Source organism: Monopterus albus, unplaced genomic scaffold (assembly GCF_001952655.1).
Source record: "Monopterus albus unplaced genomic scaffold, M_albus_1.0 scaffold26.1, whole genome shotgun sequence".
In the NCBI taxonomy this organism is placed as follows: domain Eukaryota; kingdom Metazoa; phylum Chordata; class Actinopteri; order Synbranchiformes; family Synbranchidae; genus Monopterus; species Monopterus albus.
The window spans coordinates 2408802-2414892 of NW_018127906.1; the positions used below are offsets into that span (position 1 = coordinate 2408802).

The window sequence follows — 6091 nt, forward strand, 5'->3', positions numbered from 1 at the left end:
TTACTGTTCGGACATGTCCCTGAATGTCCTGTATGTTTTTAGATACACACCACATAATCAACATTCACACACATTATTTTCTTCGTGTTTTGACTACTGCTCTGCTCAGCTGCCAAGCTGGCATGTCAGGTGGCGTCACGGTTTGACGTTGCCTGTGTAGGATGGGGCTAGCCCATGTGATTAAATTGTATAGAGATCTTGGGTTCAGGGTCTTTCTTCTTCCAGGCTGCTTGCGCGCAGTTTTGGGGGTGGAAGATGCCTGGACGTGTGATGTTAATTCTTGCCTGTGACCCTTTGAATAAACCAGCACGGTTATATTTTTTTATATACTCAAGTGGTCCGCTTCGTCTCACTGAGTTCCTGGTTTGAAAGAACCGGACGTGGCTTTATAATAGAATAAAGCCTTTACTGTAAATGTCAAGTGGTGTTATCTCATGTCTGTCCATGACGTCTTCTGGGGAGAGACCTACTGACAGCACTAAACATAGCCGTCATCCCTTGTGAAGATGGGCTCAGAGCACAGAGGCTACAAGAAATAGCATTAATGGAGGGCTACGGGGAACTACATTACTGGTACAGCTTAGATCTGGTTACCACCGGACCTGCGTCTGTCACAACATCCCTCATAGAGAAAGCTAAACAAAAGGCTGCGCCACATTCTGACTTCATGAATTCAAATGATCTGCACTGCACAATGTACTATAAGTACACGTCAGGGTCAGACACAGAATATGAACGGCATTTCATGAGGGAAAGACAAAGCCAGCTAACAATAAAAACCCTGTATTGGGACAAAAGAGGACGGGTAGGAGCAAGCTGTGAGATAAAACCAAACATGAAAAAGTTTTATCGCTCCACAAGGACACCCCACATCTCACTAGCAAAGCCAAAACACATGGAGTGGACAGATGTGGGAATACTTGTAACCATGTGTGAGGAAGCCTGTGACTGGGAGAGAACAGATGAGACCACAGAGTATAATGAGACTCTACAAGTGTTTGTATCCACACTGCAGTAGATGACTCAAGCTACAACTGCTGTGCATTTATAGGGAGACAAAAAAAAAAAACAACAGAAAATATGACAGGTTTTAACTCTAACTGAAAAGGAAGAAGCAGCTTTAAACGATATACCTGAAACGCTCTGGTCAAAAGGAACTGCAGATGCAGGGCTAATAAAAGGAGTAGAACCTGTAAAAATAACACCAAAGTCCTCATTTCGTCCACACCAAAGACAATATCCCTTAAAACCTGAGGCAGAGGCAGGGATAGCTCCTATAATTGAGGATTTGCTAAAAGCAGGAGTAATAGTTGAGTGTCCCGACTCTCCATGTAACACTCCCTTATGTCCTGTTAAAAAAGCTCCACCATCCACCGGCTGGAGGATGGTGCAGGACCTGCAAGCAGTAAACAAAGCTATTATTCCCGGTGCACCTACAGTGCCTGACCCACACACTCTTCTAAATTATTTGAAACCAGAAAATAAATATTTTTCTGTTTGTGACATCAGAAATGCCTTTTTCTCCATCCCTGTGCATCAAGACAGCAGGTTTTGGTTTGCATTTACTTATAAAAAGAAACATTTCACCTATAGCAGAATTCCGCAGGGTTTTTGCGAGTCGCCGACCATTTTCTCTCAGGCCATGTCTGCTAATTTAGCAAAATTCACTCCTCCATGTGACAGGCAGGTGCTATTGTACGTAGATGACATATTGATAGCCTCTAAAGATCAGGAAAGCTGCAAAACAGACACATTAGCTCTGCTACACTTTCTAGCTGAGCAGGGACATAAAGTAAACAAAAGCAAACTGCAGTTATGGAAAACAACAGTTAAATACCTGGGGTCCAGACATCTCTCACGCATGACTGTGTTGCTATCACAACCACACTTAACTATTGAGAGATGCACAACATTGAACCCAGCCACTTTCATTCCTACAGCATCAGGTGGGAAACCTCATGACTGCTTATCAGAAATAGCAGAGAAAGTGCTCCCTAGGCTGGATTTAACTGATGAACCTTATGACAATGCAGACATAACTATGTTTGTAGACGGGTCAAGTAAGAAAAACCCAGATGGAACAAACGCAACAGGGTTTGCTGTGGTGACACATGACGCTGTACTGACAGCAAAGCCCCTCCCAAAACACTACTCTGCCCAGGCAGCAGAGTTAGTGGCACTGACAGAGGCATGTAAATTAGCTGAAGGGAAAATAGCTAATATTTACACTGATAGTCAATATGCGTTTTCAACGGTGCATGTTTTTGCACAACAATGGAAAAATCGAGGTATGGTGACTTTCACAGGGAAGCCAATCAACCACAGAGATCTAATCTTAAATCTCTTAGATGCTATACAGTTACCCAAAAAATTATCAATTTGTAAGTGTGCAGCACACACTAAAGGGACAGATCCTATATCACAGGGTAACCATAAAGCTGATGAGGAAGCTAAGAAAGCATCACAAACAGAGCTACTGATAGTAGATGACACATCTCAAATAGACCATTGTTTTAAAAGACATGCAGAAAGCAGCACCACAAGCTGAAGTTCAAAAATGGAAAAAGATGGGGGCAACCCTTAATGATAAAACTGAACTGTATGAGTGACCAGAAGGGAAACCTATCCTACCAAATAGTCTTTTCAGATATGCTGCAATTTTGAGCCATGGACAAAGTCATGTCTCAACAGGAGGGATGACAGCCATGATAGGGAAAGTGTTCACAGCATATGGATTTTCAAACTATTCTAAACATTTTTGTGCCACCTGTACAATATGTGCTCACCACAATGCAAGGGGCAACCTGAGAACTAAAAGAGGTCAATTTCCAAAACCACAATTTCCTTTTCAACACATTTGCATGGACTTTATAGAGTTAAACAAGTGTGAGGGAAAGAAATTCTGCTTGGTTATAATAGACATGTTTACTAAATGGGTTGAAGTATTTCCCACAGCTGCTCCAGATGCTCACACGGTAGCAAAGGCACTAATGAAGGAAATAATCCCCAGATATGGAATACCTGATAAATTATATAGTGACAATGGAACTCACTTTGTAAACAGTGTAATATCATTGTTAGCTCAAACTCTGCACATAGATCTGAAGCATCATTGTGCATACCATCCTCAATCTGCAGGGTTAGTGGAAAGACACAATGGCATTCTTAAAGCGAAATTAAGGAAAACCATGGAAGAAACTGGAAAGAATTGGATTTATTGCCTGCCATTAGTACTCTTAAACATGGTGGGTTGACACCCTTTGAGTTAATGTATGGCAGACCTTACATCATTCCACAGCTGAAACCTTTCCAGCGTTCAGATGAGGAGGCTGAACAAACACTGGCAGATTATATGGAAAAAATGCTAACATACAAGGAGATTGTTTGTGTTAATTCTGTTCCAGGGGAACCAGTGGAACCGCAGATTGAAACTGTGAAACCTGGAGACTGGGTGCTACTGAAGGTGATTAAAAGAAAGAACCGGTCCAGTCCAGGGTGGGAAGGTCCATACCAGGTACTGCTCACTACACCAACAGCAGTCAAGATAGCTGAGAGGACATCCTGGATTCATCTGTCTCACTGTAAGCTGGTAAAATCTTTATCCTCATAAAATAGGTGAAGGACAGCTAGTTACACACCACCGCTCCCTGAAGGCAATAAGTCTGATTACAAAGGGGGCTTTTTCCAATAAGGAAGAGTCATCTCAAACTCAGTGAAGAAACCAACGGCCAATAGGAGCATAGGGTGTGACCTAAAATAATGCAGGGACAGATAGAGCAGGATCAGCTGGGGACTGTTTGGACAAACCCCACCTGTAAAGGTTAGACCTGAGAGTATAACCAGAAACAGGACCACGCGCACCGGCATCTTAATTATATCAACTCTAGGAATAGTTGTAGTTTTATTACTTTCCTGGCTCTGCGCTGAAGCACCCCAAGTAGTGATAAAATCGAGAAATAAAAGATACTTTGCAATTCATGACCCTGTGCCCGTGATAGAGGGCAGAGAGGGTGATACAATAGTGGCACAAGTTGACCTATGTAACCTTATGCAATGTGATGGAGACCCAAAACAGTACATTAGGGAGGACAAGTATATCTGTGCTAAGGCTGAGGACCGCAATCTTTATAGGCCTGTGGGGAGGGTTAGGAGTAATATCCTACGCTGTCCCACATGGAACTTTGTAGTGGCTAACACCGGACCCCTTGACTGGGGGTACTATCCCACTTCTCCACAGAAAAATCGTCTAACCATAGTTAAGGGCTATAGTGATCCTCAGGACTGTACATCTAATGACTGTAATCCTCTTCTCATAACTTTGATATCTGATAATGGCCGTATCCCATAGGAGTGGATGTGAGAGGAAGTGACCCCATAGGGGCCTTCCGTATAAAAGTTACTGAAGCAGGTAAAAACCCTCCTCCTTTAAATATAGACCATGGCACTGAGGCACCACCAGTGGATAAGGGAGTGAATTACCTGGAAAACCTGACTATACGGGATGTGATGGCCTTAGAAACAGGATATACTGATAAAAATGAATGGCTTGAATGGATGACTTTCACTGCACAGCAAAGTAATGTCAGTAATTGTATTGTGTGCTCAACTGCCAGACCACAAGTAGGAACCGCTCCTCTCCGATTGAATGAAATAGCAGACTCTACTGGAGTACAGTGCATACTACAGTTGCTTGATAAGGCTTTTTCTCCAACCACTGAACAATGTAAATCTCTTTTTTTGCTGTATCCACCAGTAAATAAAGGAGACGTCCCTCCCTCGGTGAACATTTATCCTGGTAATTACACATGTTTTGTGCGCTCTGGTACCGGCAAGAATGTCCACCGCCTGCCGCTTGCCTGGTGTGAGGAGACTGTCGACATCACCAGTGACAATGGTGACTATTCTGCCACCTGGTTTGTGAACCAAACCGTTTCAAGGGCAGACATATGGTGGCTCTGCGGAGACGGCCAGTTGAGTTGAGACCCAGACTCCCCTCACTGTGGAGTGGTAGCTGTGCCCTGGTGGAGCTGCTGATGCCTTTTCACATATTCTTGAGGGAATACAGGGAGCTGGGGGAGAAGCTGTTGTCTGCATCCCATCTACATTGTGAAACCAGGTCTACAGGCAGGCCCAGAGGATCGTTCGACAACAGAGTGTACTTGGATGCAATTGGCGTACCCCGAGGAGTACCTGATGAATTTAAAGCTAGAAATCAAATAGCTGCAGGGTTCGAATCTTTTCTTTCCTGGTGGGTCACAGTAAATAAGAATGTAGATTGGATTAATTACTTATACTATAATCAGTAGCGTTTTGTGAATCATACCAAAGATGCAATTAGAGGCATAGCAGAACAACTGGGCCCCACTTCTCTCACTTCATGGCAAAATAGGATGGCCCTAGATATGTTGTTAGCTGAGAAAGGAGGAGTATGCAAAATGTTTGGCATGTTTTGTTGTACTTTTATACCTAACAACACTTCCCCAGATGGCAGCATCACCAAGGCCCTTGAAGGACTGACGGCCCTATACGAGGAGCTGGCTGTGAACTCTGGCATCAACAACCCCTTCGCCAATCTCCTGGAATCCTGGTTCGGAAAGTGGAGTGGTCTGATCGCTTCTGGGCTGATCTCTCTGTCCGTCGCTGCAGCCCTGCTGGCTGTGTGTGGCTGCTGCTGCATTCCCTGCCTGTGAGGACTGATGGTGGGACTGATAGACACTGCTCTAACTAAGACTATGTATCAACAGATCCGAGACGAGGAGAAAGGAGAAGACGACCACTACGAACCGGACGATTGGGTTTGAAACGAGACTGACCTAATTCTAATCTGAGTGAACCACATATGACTTGTTTTAATGAAAACCTGAAAGGGAGAGTTTAAACAATGAAGATCCTGGGAGGAACAAGATTAGGAATTATGTTGTTAATAAAGTGATTCTAGAAAGTTTAGTCAGGAGGGAAATGTCATGAAAATTACATTATTAAGTATGTTTTAAACTGTGTTCTAATCAATATATTAACCAACATATGTTATTCAATGGATTTTAAGCTTTCAGAACAGACTACAGATCACAGGGACCTGTGAGACACTGCA

At 43.4% G+C, this 6091-nt stretch overlaps 1 protein-coding gene across 2 annotated transcripts in view; it reads right to left on the reverse strand.

Annotated features, from left to right (window-relative positions):
- Positions 1 to 6091, reverse strand: part of hira (histone cell cycle regulator a) — a 27622-nt gene that overhangs the window by 5800 nt on the left and 15731 nt on the right. The gene's annotated exons all lie outside the window — the stretch shown is intronic.